Consider the following 16,175-nt stretch of genomic DNA (forward strand, 5'->3'; position numbering starts at 1 on the left):
ATATATGTATTAAAAAGAAGAAAAAGGAACTTAGAAATGTTCAGAATTAACCACATGTACAAATTAATTTGTGGAGGGAATGTAAAATGAGTCATCCCATGTCATTACAATCTAGTGTTCAAAGTGATCCATAGAAAATATAACTAGCTATCTAACTTGCAATACGTAGACCTCTTTAACTTTTATTTCATATTTAAGTATAATAATGAAATGACAGGTAATTATGAAATATTAATTCTAACTTTAGTGAAACATATAAAATGACATAAAATTGTTTCAATTTCAGCCAGGTAGTGTATCTGATGCGTTAGTGTCTTCACTTGACATTATGCCAACTATTGCTGCAATACTCAATATATCTCTGCCATCAGATCGATTCTATGATGGTATGAATATTCAAGACATTCTGACAGGACAGTCCAGTGTGGGGCATGAGGTAAACTTCATTTTCTGTTTTCGCTACTATAATATGGTAGATTTAAAAGTGTATGAAGTGCAGGTACTGTAATTTACTTTTCAAATGATGGAAAATCCAGTGAGTTGCATTTGTCTGAATGCTTACTCGTTAACAGTATTTTTGTTGTACCTATTTGTGCCTCAATATCTCTGATATTTGATGAGTAGCATTTTATTCTTTTCATAATATACTTTTCCATTTTCAGATGTACAATATTGTTAATTTTTTCTCTCATCTGAAAAGTATATATAGTTATCAATTTAGTCTATTGGAAGTTGTAGAACGAAAATAACATTTGTACTTATCTTTCATGTAGAAATAACAGGACTAGGGTTCTTCAATATTGAGTGATGGTTTGACAATATTTAAATGTATCTTCCAGTTTATTTCATATGAATGCCGCAGATAAATTACACATTTGTAGAATCATTGGTTCAATTTTTCTGGTACTTTCAAATCTAAATTTCTAAACCAAAACATGTGAACCCACTGTGGTTTGCCAAGTATACATAACAGCAAAACTCGCAGCACCTGAAGAGGATGGCTAGGTCAGTCATTGAAATATTGTTCACCATGTGGAAATAACTCAGAAGAACACCTGGAAGCACACCATTAAAGTTTCAGCAAGTCACTAGTCAATTATAGTTCTTTCTTAAATGCCACATGTTTGTTATGTTATCTGTTGTGTAGATCCATGCAGAGCTTTGACTGGCTGCATACTGGTAACATTATGCTCTACCACTGCAATATGCCAATCACAAAGTTATTTTATTCAGGTTATAGTACTACTAAAAACATATTTCAGAAATATGAAAATAGCATTGCTTTAGTCAGACATGGGTATATTAATGCCTGTACATGAGTCATTGTACTGAATGCCCATACATTACTAGACTAATAATTTTTCAGTTTTCTTGTATCTTGAAAGACACACATAACCATATGAAGACCTTTTTCGTAATAAAGTGACTGTCCTGTCATTTATGATTATTGACAGATACCCTTTGATTTAATTACTAATATGAAATATAAATATTTGTTCTAAGCATGCATAATTCCTTAAAAAACAGTAAAGTAAAACTGTAATGTTTTGTATGATATAAAAGGAAAAAAAAAAACTTTGTTAAGCCATATTTGACATCTGCTAATACTGCTCCACAAAAAAACAAGTTTTGTGAAAACGAACTTGGTGGAGATGATATGTATCTGTAAATGTGAGTCAGAACTTATTATGATATGGTTCATCAGCTTTACAGGCTATTGACCTAATTTTCTGCAAATACACTTCATTTATAATTGAAAAAATCTTAAATATGGATAAGAGTCATCGTACCTGTCACAGATAGATACTTGAACAGAGCCCCAGCTTTCATGGTTTCTCTGCGTGTTTGATAACTGTACCAAAGCAAAAGATAGAAATTAATTGATTACAGTTAAGTGCCCATGAATCTCATTACCCACTCCACTGACTTATCAGCTTGAAGGCATTCTGCCAATCTAAAAAGATGAGCAAATGCTGCTACACTATCATAACAGTAGTAATTTTGAAGAAATTAAGAACTGTAGGTTTATTTTGTGAGCAGATATTTAGAGGTACTGCAGCACTCTGTTTCCAAACAGCTTCATTAGTTAGATATGACATACATTTCATTAGACAGTCAGTAGTATTGTGATATACTGGAGACAGTGAAGTAGGTAGCTCATCATTCTCGATAAGGAGGCTGCATATAGATTTCTTTCTAAAACTATCTGCAATCTGCTTAAGCCAGACATGCTGAGTAAGATTGATAATTGTTAGATATGGATTAATATTGGTTTTAATCTCTGATTGACAACTGTTATTATTGTCTTTCAAAAATGTGGGCCTTTCTGAAGTGTCTCCTGTAAGGGAATAATAGTATCTGTATCCATTGAATTGATTAAGCTGTAAGCATTCCCACAAATGTAGCTAAAAGCAGATTTTATCATAGGTGTACTGTAAATAGTACTGTGTTCCATTATATTACCATTAAGTGGCCTAATCACAAACATTGAATACTGTTTTTAAAACTCCAAGTTAACATATGATTTTCAATTACAAGTGTTCAATACACAGTGTCCTGATATAAATAGGGCCTATGGAGTGTCCTCAGTATTTAGGGGTAGATCTATGGGAATAATATTCTCTTGCTGATTACAAAAGTCACCCCTGGCCAGATACCTAAAGCTCATCGAACCCACATGGATATAAGATTATTTGGAAGTTCACCACTCCCACTGTGCCACACCACCAATGTACTGCCTCCACAATTAGGAAACACCCAGTACTTAAATAGACAAAGACAAGAAACAAATAACATTAATTAATTTCTGATTTCTAACATCTTAAGCATAAACTATGGTTGTCACAGTAGTAGAAGATAAAGATAATCACATTTTGGGTTCCATACCGCAGTCATTAAAATCGTAACCCTTATAGCATTGCTGAGTTGTCTGTCTGCCTCTCTGTCTATCTGTCCAACTGTTAAGAAATCTTTTTGCTCGGGAATAGGTAGATGTATCAAGTTGAAATTTATGTCACATACTAAGGTCTATGGTCCTATGGCCATTTATGCCTCATATTTTGATACTCACAAACTCACTTATCAAAACCTGTAAAGTACTCCCCATGATGGAGAATCATGAAATGCAAGAAGCAACATTTACCAGTACAAGTAAAGAAAAAAATTGAAACTTTTTAATTTGTTGTTATACCACACAAAGAAAATATATCATTTTTTGTCATTTTTTATCTGACTGTCTGTGTGTTCATCTGTTAAGACCACTTTTTCTGAGGAATTACTGTATCAAATGCAAAATTATACAAAAAATTAAAATATTCTCTAAAGTCTTGGAATTTCTGGGGCTGATTTTCAGCAATATTGATATTGATAATAGGCAAAAGCTGTCAAGATTCTCGATTCCCAGGATGGGTGAACTATCTATATACATAATTAAGTTTCTACACATACATATACACACATGGTCTGCAAGCCACTGTACAGTGCATGGCGGAGGATACCACATACCACTACCAACTATTTCATTTCCTTTTCCACTCACAAGTAAAGTGAGGGAAAAAATATTGTCTAAAAGCTGTCACAGAATCCCTAATTCCTTGCATCTTATCTTCATGGTCCTGATGCAAAATATATGTTGGTGGCAGTGGCATCATTGTGCAGTCGGCCTCAAATACTGGTTCTTTGAATTTCCACAACAGTTCCTTATGAAAAGAGTGTTGTCTTCCCTCGAAGAATTTCCATTTGAGTTCACAAAGCATCTTTGTAATATTTGCATTGTGCTCAAACATACCAGTAACAAATCTAGCAGCATGTCTCTGAATTGCTTAGATGTCTTCCTTTAATCCAACCTGGTGGGGATTCCAAACCTTCAAACAGTACTCAAGAATGGGTCACACAAGCATTCTATTTGCTGTCTCCGTTATGGATCACCTAACTTTCACAAAATTCTCCCACTAAAACCAAGTAGAACATTCATCCTCCATACCATAAAACTGATGTACTCATTCCATTTCATGTCACTTTACAGCATTATCCCTATGTATTCAATTAATTTGAGTATGTCAAGCAGCACCCTACTAATCTGGCATTTGAACATTACAGGACTTTTTTTCATACTCATCCACATCCATTCATCACACTGTCTAGAAATTTTGTCTAAGTCGTATTGTATACTCCTACAGTCACCCAATGATAACACATTTCTGTACAACACAGCACCATCAGCAAACAGCTGTAAATTGTTGCTCATCCTGTCCATCAGACCATTTGTGTATACAGAAAATAAGAGTGGTCCTATCACATTTCCTGGGGCACTCCTAATGATACTCTTGTCTATTTATTATTTATTATGGAATGTGTTCAAGAATTCTATAGCAAACTGATGTTAAGGATATCAGTCTAGAATTATGTGGGTCCATTCTGTTATCTGGTTTGTATTGTACTCTTACACTTTTTTACTCAAAACTTATCAGCTGTTATCCTTCCAGGTGTTATTTCATCCCAACAGTGGTTTAGCAGGACCAGACGGTGAAATTGGAGCAGTACGAATTGGTGACTATAAGGTGGTCTACTATACTGGTAAGTTGTGCATTACCACCAAAGGGAATGCTTTAGAGTCAATCATTTTTTTAATTGTTTGAAGTTTCCAGTCAGTAACTTATTGTCTCTTATTGGAAAAAATTGAAATAATACTACTTTACTTTCCATAAAATTCTTATGCGTTGTATATTGTGTTGTGTAAAATGATGTATGAATATTTCAGCTGCTGTTGCACATAGCATTCATTGAGGTGGGTAATACTGTTGGTAATGTAACTTTACCTATAATGTATTGTCTTCAGTCCCCCACATATAATTCTTTAAAAGGAGAGCAATTAAAATTCATTATAAGATTAAATCTTAGGAGGGGAGATGGTTGAAGCTGATGTTCTTTATGGATTGCAATTTGCAATGGAACGTTATTTACCCATATTGGAAAATCAGGAGGGAAATGCATTGGTGATATGGTGCTGTACCCACAGTAGTGAGTGTCCATCAGAACAGGTGAGTAAATTGTGCTTGCAGCCTTGCATAATAGCATGGACTTAGCAGTGCAGTCTGTCTACAGACAATGAATACAATGGAAACCTGTGAACATCTTCAGACTTCATGTTGGTGGGCTACATGTCTGTCTCAGCCGTCTCTCATAAAATCCTTTTGAAGTTAAGATGAGGCAACACAGATAAGAGAGTGTGTGCATCAGATGTGAATTGGATAACATAACAAATCTGTGGTTGCAGAATACCAAAATGGATGTGGAAAAATGTATACAGTTTGAGGAGGCAGATATAAGAGGTGATTGAGACAGTCAAACAGCCCACCATCCATTAACTGCAATTATGGTTGCAGACCTCCATTGTCGTGGCTGTCATCAGCAAACAGTGTACAGGCAGACTGCATGCATGGGTCTGACCCATCACACACAGCTGCAAACACTCTCCCAAAAGATATACAATGTACTAATCTGTTCAAATCGCCATTGGACAATGTGGATACAGCTCCACATCACAAAAGCAGCACCCTCCAGACTTACCAATGGTAAATGAACAACATCTATAAATATAATCAATAAAGAACATCAGCTCCCCTCATCTACACTCCAACAATCCTTTCATATGACAAATTTTACTCACACTCCTTTCAAGGAACTGAACAGGATTGAACAAGGCTGGTGTGCTGGGTGTGAACATCGATAAAACTGATGCTGCTGGGGGACACTTGTCCAGCAACAAGAAGTTGAGCAACATCTACAGCTGGTGGCTGTACAGGAGCTTGGCAGGACTCTGGGTCCCAGTTCCCTTCATACAGTAAGAGTCTAAAAAATGTGAGAGCCTCCTTAGTCAGGAAATCTTGTGCATCTGTGTCTTATACCTTTGGACAAAGTGTTCTGCCTTGCCATTCAACTGCAAAAGCGAGGGCAGCACCATGATATGGGCATGCCATTGCATGTCTGAAAGTGCTTGGAATATTGTGACATGAACTGAGGACCATTGTCCAAAACCAGGATGGAAGCCAACCATTCTATGGAGAATATCTGTGACAGGATTTGACAGTTACATCTACTGTTGCAGATGGACAGTGAATGACATAAGGAAAATGAGAAAAAGCATCAGTTGCCAATAACCAGAAAGTCTCTAAAAAGGACCAGTGAAATCAATGCAGATTCTTTCCCAATGCTTAACATCTGCAGGCTGTGACAAGGTGTCCCAGCTCCCAGTGGATGCCCGTGCAAAACATAAGGTGGCACACCAACAGTTTTGTGCAAAAGATCACCCATTGACCCTAACGTAACAACTGGAGGTCCTCTAGCTGCAGAGCCACTTGAACCACAATACGGGAGTAAACCCTTCCAGTGACAGGAAAATAATGCCATCCAAGAGGGAGAGGCAGTGTCACAATGCATAAAAATTCTGAAGTGGAGTCAATGCCAGGTCCAGCAGACGGTTAGGCCACCCATTTTTTACCATGTGTATGACCTGCTGGAGCACCAGATTGACTACTATAGCAGATGCACTATGGGATCTGGTGATGGGTAAGCTTCTACAATATACCTCACCTCCATATCCAGTTGCAAACAAAGGAGTACCTCCTGGTCGAACAAGGGGTCAGGGTCCACAGGGAGTTGGGACAAAGCAACCACGTTTGCATGTTGCAACAAGGGACAAAAATGGATGTCATAACTGTACCAGGACAAGAATATAGCCCAAAGCTGAAGAAAATCAGTGGCTTTGTCCAAAGGATGCCAATGGGCTGAACAGTGAAACCAAGGGCTTACCGGCAGTAATTAAGTGAAATATAGCGCTATAAAAGCACACGTGAAATTCTTTTAAGGCATAGACAATCTACATACATACATACTCCACAATTCACCATACAGTGCATGGCAGAGGGTACCTCAGATCACTCCCAAACAAAATGAGGGAAAAATGACTGCCTATATGCCTCTCTACAAGCCCTAATCTCTCTTATCTATGTGGTCTTTCCGCAAAATGTAAGTTGGCGGCAGTAAAATTGTACTGCAGTCAGCCTCAGATGCTGGTTCTCTAAATTTCCTCAGTAGTGATTTACGAAAAGAACACCTCCTTTCCTCTAGAGACTCCCACCCAAGTTCCTGAAGCATTTCCGTAACACTTGTGTTATGATCAAACCTACCAGTAACAAATCTAGCAGCCCGCCTCTGAATTGCTTCTATGTCCTCCCTCAATCTGACCTCATAGGGATCCCAAATGCTCGAGCAGTACTCAAGAATAGGTCGTATTAGTGTTTTATAAGCGGTCTCCTTTACAGATGAACCACATCTTCCCAAAATTTTACCAATGAACCGAAGAGACTATCCACCTTCCCCACAACTGCCATTACATGCTTGTCCCACTTCATATCGCTCTGCAATGTTACGCCCAAATATTTAATCAACGTGACTGTGTCAAGCACTGCACTACTAATGGAGTATTCAAACATTACAGGATTCTTTTTCTTATTCATCTGCATTAATTTACATTTATCTATATTTAGAGTTAGCTGCAATTCTTTACACCAATCACAAATCCTGTCCAAGTCATCTTGTATCCTCCTACAGTCACTCAACGATGACACCTTCCCGTACACCACAGCATCATCAGCAAACAGCCGCACATTGCTATCCACCATATCCAAAAGACCATTTATGTAGATAGAAAACAACAGTGGACCTACCACACTTCCCTGGGGCACTCCAGATGATACCCTCACCTCTGATGAACTCTCACCATTGAGGACAACGTACTGGGTTCTATTACTTAAGAAGTCTTTGAGCCACTCACATTCTTGGGAATGAATCACATATGCTCGTACCTTAGTTAGGAGTCTGCAGTGGGGCACCGATTTAAATGCTTTCTGGAAGTCAAGGAATATGGCATCCGTCTGATACCCTTCATCCATGGTTCGCAAGATATCATGTGAAAAAAGGGCGAGTTGCGTTTTGCAGGAGCGATGCTTTCTAAAGCCGTGCTGATGCATGGACAGTAACTTCTCTGTCTCAAGGAAATTCATTATATTCGAACTGAGAATATGTTCGAGAATCCTGCAAGAAACCGATGTTAAGGATATTGGTCTGTAATTTTAAGGATGCGCCCTTCTACCCTTCTTATATACAGGTGTTACCTGCGATTTTTTCCAGTCGCTCGGGACCTTACATTGGGCAAGAGATTCATGATAAATGCAAGCTAAGTAAGGAGGCAATGCAGTAGAGTACTCTCTGTAAAACTGAATTGGAATCCCATCAGGACCTGGCGATTTGTTTATTTTCAACCCATTTAGTTGCTTCACAACCCAAGGGATGTCTATCACTACGTACTCTATACGGGAATCTGTACGAGACTCAGATGGTGGTATGTTTGTACGATCCTCCTGCGTGAAAGATTTCTCAAATGCTAAATTTAAAATTTCAGCTTTAGTTTTGCTGTCTTCCATTGCCAGGCCATACTGATCAGTGACTGACTGGATGGAAGCCTTCGACCCGCTTACCGATTTTAGGTAAGACCAGAATTTCCTTCGGTTTTCAGCAAGATCTTTTGTTAAGGTATGATGGTGGTAGTGATTGAATGCTTTGCACATTGCTCTTTTTACAGCAGCACTAATCTCTACTAACTTTTGCCACTCCTCATTCTCCCGATCTTTCTTGTACCGCGAGTGCAACTGCCTTTGCTTCCTAAGCATTCTTCGAATTGTGCTGTTAAACCACAATAGCAACACCCTCTTTTTCCACCAGAGAATAATGTTTCTGAGCTGAGTTGAGTGTTTTTGATGCAAAGGCAGAAGGCTGTTCAGGGCCATCTAAATGGCGATGAGCCAGAACTGCTCCCACCTATACTGGGAAATGTCCGTGTCCAGGACCAGATGCTTACCGGGCTGAAATGTTGCAAAACATGGCACGGCTGTCCTTAAGCTGCACAAAAGCACGCTCACAGCTGGAGGACAAATGAAAGGAACACTTCCTGAGATAACAGAGGCAGGGGGTGAGTGATAGTAGCTGCTTTGGGAATAAAATTGTGATAGTACTGCTTTGGGAATAAAGTTGTGACAGTACGCCACTTTTCTGAGGAATACCTAAAGCTCTCGTAGATTAGTCAGATGGGACAGAGCTGTAATGAGGCAACACATTGCTCCATGGGATGCAAATCCTGCTGGGAAATTTCATGACCCAAATAAACTATGGAAGGCTGGAAAAAGTGAGACTTAGTGAGATTATATCTGAGATCCACAACCTGTAGAACAGAAAAAAAAGAACAGAGGTTATGTAGGTGATCCTGTATGGTATTATCTTCACAATAATATCATCAAGACAATTAATGAAATGAGGGACAACTTCTGTACCCTTTTCTAAAAAATGTTGAAAGATGTGTGGCACACCAGCGACCCCAAGCACTAACTGTTGATACTTATGGAGACTGAAAGGTGTGTTAACCACAAGCAGTGATGCTTCATTGAATCAAATCTGAAGACAGGGTTTGGCCAAGTAGATTTTTGAGAAGAATTGACCCGCACACAACTTTGTGAGCAGCTCCTCTGGGCATGGGAGGGGTAAGGGTCTATGACTGACTGTGCATTAATAGTTATATTGAAGTTACCACAGAGAGGAAATTGACTAGATGGCTTCTTTATGATCATTAATGGTGTAGCCCATTCACAATGAGGAAATCGATCTAATCACTTCCAATGATGTTAAGCAATCCAGCTCTGCCTTAACCTGGTCACGTAAAGCTAGTGTCTCCAGTTGCACCTGATAAAAGGAACAGCAGGCAGACAGTTTGAGGGCGACGTGTGCTGTGAAACTGTTTGCACAACCTAACCCTGGGGCAAACAGATCCAAAAACCAAGAACACAAGGAATCCAATTCATGATAAGGCATTTGGTCTAAAACAAAATGCACTGCATCCACATCCATGAGAGGCAAAGGCACCTAACCAAACAGATTTTCGTTACTTGCATCATTAACCTCCAAGTACATAATGCAACGGACAAGTGATTTATAAACTGTGTCAGCTGTGAATTGCCTGCGAATAGTGATCTGCTGTTTGTTATAGCTTACCAGCCAATGCTGCCGGCCGGAGTGGCCGTGTGGTTCTAAGCGCTACAGTCTGGAACCGAGCGACCGCTACGGTCGCAGGTTCGAATCCTGCCTCGGGCATGGATGTGTGTGATGTCCTTAGGTTAGTTAGGTTTAATTAGTTCTAAGTTCTGGGCGACTGATGACATCAGAAGTTAAGTCGCATAGTGCTCAGAGCCAACCAATGCTTGACGTATGCCAACAGTGGGGGTCCTAGCGTAGCACATGTCCGTGAGTTGAGTAGGAACAGTGGCACCCCCTCCCCCCCCCCCCCCCCCCCTCCCCAAGTTGATTTGCAGGATTAATGGATTTATTCATCACCCACACTTCAATAAAAAGTTGATTCTTGTCTGCAGACAATAGCAAATGCAATTGTGAAACAGTTTTAATATCGATGTCCATTGATTCCTGCAGTGACTCCTTGGGAGGGTGGCAGCAATTGACATACTACTGCTATGTGACCTTTCCTCTTACATTTATGGCAACAGGACCACTGCTTGTGGCAGGCCACCAGCTCATGCTGTACAAGGCAAGAGCAGCACAAAGGAAGTGACTTTCACTGTTCTTGCGCTGACAATGTTTTGTCCGTATCGGCCTGGTTGCCTTGTTTGTACTGTGGCTGCCACCTCATCCCCCAGTGAGCCAGGCTCCATGAACTGTGCCTACATTATAACAACAGTGGGGACATCACTCCAAGCCTCTAACTGGCAACCTATGGAGTGGGAGACATTGAATGACTGTGCAGTATTCGAAACCTTTTGTAATATAGGATCTCAAACTGAAAGACACTTTGACACTCCTCTTTACCTGGGATCAAATGAATGGTATCTGCATAAGACTCTGAGACTTAACCATGATACACAGACATTTATGACTGGGGCCATGAAGCTCAGCCACCCAAGTTCAGTATGATTGTTGTGGCTGTTTGTGAGATTGATAAAATTCAACATATGCAGTGACCTCATTTGTGTGATGCATCTGTTGTTGCAGAAATGATCAGAGTAAAGCCTCCATGAAGAATTGTATGACTGAAAAACCATGCAATCTGAAAGACATGAAAATTCGAGCCTTATCATCACCACTTTGGTCTAACTAGGAACACAAGGAAACACAGCTGTAAAAGAGATACAATTTATTGGGCCATGGAACGACAGCATTAAGAGTACAATGAAAGTAGTTTATACATCTTGGAACACATTCAGCAACTGAGGACCCTGAGGCCTGTGCATGCCCTTGTAAAGACTCTATACATATCAGGTATGTCTGGTGTAGTGCTGTGCATGTATAGTGGGCCTAGTGACAGTGATTGGTGACTGGCCTGGCCCTGGTGGCAGCCTTGGATAATTCTGCGCACACCGTTTGAATGTCAGTGCACAGTATGCTTGCTGTAGTGGCCCGTTTTACATCTGAGCAGTGGGTGGTGGGTGTAGTAACTAACAGGTTACTACACGAAGATCTGCTGTTAGCCAACAAATATCATATGCCTATTGTCTGTATGCAGGGTGAATGTGCAACATATTCACCATTAAGTTTTGCATAGAAATGTAACTGAAATAAATTTGATTCAAAGAGATTACAGTTGTAGGGACTCTTTATGAGTGCACATTATTATTTTCATGGATAGTCTTGATGTAGTACCATAGATCTTGGACAGTGTATTAAGCAAAACATACAGGACATAATAAAGACAAATGAAAACCAAACCAGATCCAGTTAACAACAAAAGCACAATTCCTGCCATGGAATGCTTAACAAGCTTTGCAGGAACAGTCTCTATTGCAGACTGATGATGCCCTTGTAGACTGCAGTACATACATAACCATTTATTCTCAGGGGTTTGCCGATTCTTGCAAATCAGTCCTGGTTTGGCACTCCTAAAAATAGTCCAGCTGGATTGAAAGCCGCAAATAAGTCCCAGGAACATGCACAGTCATCATCAGACAGAGCCACTAGATGGAGAAGAGGCAGCATCAGTGAATAAACAACAACTGCTTGTGTTCATTGGATCACACCACATGAAGTTCTCTCAGTTATCAATGCTGACACAGGTGAAACCTTTCAAATCAGATCAATGTCTTCATCTGACACCATGTCAGATGCAGCACCCATAACAGCCGGCCAGTGTGACCGAGCAGTTCTAGGCGCTTCAGTATGGAACCACGTGACCGCTACGGTCGCAGATTCGAATCCTGCCTCGGGCATGGATGTGTGTAATGTCCTTAGGTTAGTTAGGTTTAAGTAGTTCTAAGTTCTAGGGGACTGATGACCTCACATGTTAAGTCCCATAGTGCTCAGAGCCATTTAGCACCCATAACATAAATTGATCCCCCACCAGGATTCAAACCAAAAGTGCTATATGGAAAAATGCAATAATATCTCTTGGGTATGGAGTGGCAAGTGAATTAATTATTAACTAAACAGACTACCAAGTAATTTCAGAAAATAGTTAGTTGCTATTTAGGAAATTTGGAAAAGAGAAACTTTAATCCAGATATTATGCATTAAAGAGCAGCGGCAGTTCATGAGCTCTCACCCTTCCGGTCACTGGAAGATGGACCATGAAGGTGCAATAAAATGGCTAAAAATGAGAAACATAGTAAATGTTATACAGAAAGACACATATATGACGTTGATCATTTGTATCAAAAATTCATCCTCCTATCTTTGAATGCAGAGGATATGTGAGTGATGAATTTTTTTGAAGTCTGTGATTTTACGTATGAGGTTTGGGAGAAAAGTAATGAAATTGATTTTTTTATCTGTTTCAGTTTTTATTTTTTTCAAGCAACAGTATATTCCCCTTCAAAGTAGTTTCTTTCAGCAGCTATACACTGGCAGGGTCCTTGTTCACAGTGCTGAGAGATGCTGGTAGAGCCTTTAACATGTCAATCACATTCTTTTGAGTGTAGTCCAGATTCCCAAAATAACATCCTTTTAAGACATTTTTCAGTTTCAGGAAAAGAAAAAAGGTCACAGGGACTCAGATCAGATGAATATGGGGGCTGTGAAACAATAGGAATACCTTTTGATTTCAAATTTCTGTGATAGAAGTGGCCATGACATGGGATATTTTCATGATGCAGCACCCACTCGTCTTTAAAGTCCAGTATTACTCAATTCACTCTTTTTATGAACCTTTCAAGGACATCTTTGTAAAATATGTGGTTGACAGTTTGTCTTGGAGGAGAGTCTCACAAGAGCACGCACACATTCAACATTTTCTTTGGTTTTTGCAGTTGAAGGTCTCCCTGAGCAACAGTCATCATCAACGTGTTCTCGGACTTCCAAATGTGTTTTGTGCCAACGGATAACTTGTGCACTTGGTGAAGGATGCTCCCCATAGATCAGCTCCAACTTTTCAAAGGTTACACTCACAGATTCCTCAGATTTAACACAAAACTTGATGGCATAACATTGCTCTAAATTCTGCTTTTTCATTTTCATAATGCACAACAAAAACACAACTTCACTGTTGACACGCTCAAAAATCTCAAGATGGCTGTGAGGAGTTCAATCTCGGACTGAGCATCTGGAAGGGATGAATACACCAGTCCACACAAGCAGAACAACACAACATTGCCAGTTTGCTTGAAGTGTTGACAGTCTCATAACTTTTCTCACACATCTCATACAAAGTCTTACTTGATGATGAGAACTGCTATTGTGATTAGATGCCCTTGACTCATAGTACCTTGTAGGATAGAGGAAGATTGCTTTGTCTCACATGCTGCCAACTGTATAGTAATAATGACTATCTTAAGTTTAATTGTTCCACTAAAAGGTTTATGGAAATTATTTTAAGCAGCAATTGCAGGAATAGAATAGTCCTGTGATAGTTCTAAACTCTTTCCTCATATAAAGTAGTGAAGCTCCATTCATGGCTTGCTGCTTTTGTAGAAAGGGTATATTCCACAAGAACTTTGCAGCAACAGGTGCAGAAATTGACTCACATAAATAACCACCTTATCAGAATTAAGTAAATTCAAAGGGGTGACATGCCCTATGAAGTGAACATAGGCCTAATTGTGTCACAAATATTTTTGCAGTTAGTTTTTAAAATTTCATTTCTCACCCTTTCTTTACATCTTTGCCCTTGGAAGTGGTGTCAGTAATGTTAACTCAGCTGTCCCATATGGAACTTATGAAATGTTCTACCCAAGGTTGTACGTCGGTGGGTCAACAGCTTGTGTTTGTAATTTACTGTGCAGTGTAACAAGTGTTGTGTGATAATATAATACAGACAGCCAAAATTGAAACACTGTGTGCTCATAATTTCAAGGAGAGCCTTCTCGCTTGAGTAATTTTATGGACTGCTGATATTTAAGCTAAATCCTCTCCAGGCCTTTTAGAACAGTTTTCTGTTTTAGTAGCACAGTCCATAATTCCATGTCATGTTAGAAATATGAGGGACTTTTCTACTCAGTGTGTCAGTCAGCATCACTGTTCACCTGGAAGAATAAAAAAATCTAGGAATCGTATTGAAGTCAAGGAAAACAAAAAAAAAACTAACATCCATTTTCTCGAGGTTTACCTTAAGACAGCTTATTTGATAACTGTGACAGACTGTGAAATTGTTGGAATATCATTTGTCTCATTAGCAGTATCAGATACAAAATCAATGTCAGTAATTTTCTTTCTTCCTCAGTCATGATAAGCCTTCAACATACAGGAAAGTAAATCATTTTGAATATGTTCATCTATATCTTTGGAAACAATAGCCTAGGAAAGGTGATGCTAAGTGCAGCATTGAGTTCAGCTGTGAAAATTATGATACCATAGAAAATATTTGGATTTGATTGGTCATCATATTCATCATGCCAGCAAAATGTAAACTCAAAATGTAATGAAATTCAAAGTTTTAGTGAGCACTGTGACAACTATTGGAAACATGATCAATTTGTCTTTTAATCAACTTTCTATAAAGGCTATATAGCTATTGTTGAATGTTGCATTCCTCTTTCAACATTCTGCTGCAGCTAATGATCACTCTTGTTCCCTAAAGTACAATTTTTGTGGTATAGTGTCACATATCCAATATATTTTCCTGTAAATGTCTACTCTGAAAATTGTTGCTATTACTTTAATTTTATTTTCAGTTTTATTAAGTAATTTGGTTTCAGGTACTGGTCTCCCAAGGCCTTTGATATGTAGCTTCAAATGACAGGAGAGAGAAATTAATTTCCCTAAGGCTTTGCACTGAATTTTCTTTTCATATTCCATAAGAACTCATGCCTTCAAGCTCAGAATTGCTTACCTGATCCTTCCATATGACACATTGTAAAATCTAGGTGAGGTATTGGTAATTTAACTGCAGAAAATGAGAAATAACTCCTATCTAGAGTTGCTGACTAGACTTTTATTTCAGAAATACAATAGCTTTCTGGGACAATTGACATTACAGGTATTATAAAACAGTGTAGACATGGATTAGTTTAGAAATATGCTGTGTATCTGTCTCATTAGCCGAATGACTGGAGAGAAAGACTAACCTCTCTTTGGCGAGGTTCATCTGTTTGAGGGCACATAGAGGCCCTGTGGGATAGTGGCCATAGTGTTACTCCAGTTCACAGACTAAAAGACACCTCCAGCCCCAGTTCTTGTATTCACCCCTTGACACCAAACTTAAGAGTTAAAATATGGTCTTTGGCATTGCACCGCATTTGTAGAGTCATGCACAATCAAATTTCGTATGTGGGTTGACCTGAGCAGGTGACAGTCAAGTACTAGATGGTGATGACATTGGTGTAGTAATTCAAATAAATTACTACATAGTTATCTGCCGTAGAAGTAGGTGAATGAGTTAGTTTAAAAACTTTATTTCTGCAGAATTTTCTCAGATGCATGTATTTAGGTGGAGGTTGTGCCACATGATGAACTATTGCTGTTAAGATGTAGAATTCTGTATAGATGTTAGTATTTTCTGATAAAAATGCTACATCATATGAAGCAATGAGTAAATTTGCATAACGAGATTTAGGGAGATAGTTTACAAATAGTTCGATTCAGATGCATGCACTATATAAACGTGTGTCATCCAACATTTTATAAAAGTTTAT

General features: G+C 39.0%; 1 pseudogene; it reads left to right on the forward strand.

Annotated features, from left to right (window-relative positions):
• Positions 1-4,785, forward strand: part of LOC124775390 — a 165,286-nt pseudogene extending 160,501 nt beyond the window's left edge.
• Positions 4,786-16,175: the final 11,390 nt, after the last annotated feature.

Source organism: Schistocerca piceifrons, chromosome 2 (assembly GCF_021461385.2).
Source record: "Schistocerca piceifrons isolate TAMUIC-IGC-003096 chromosome 2, iqSchPice1.1, whole genome shotgun sequence".
Classification (NCBI taxonomy): Eukaryota; Metazoa; Arthropoda; class Insecta; order Orthoptera; family Acrididae; genus Schistocerca; species Schistocerca piceifrons.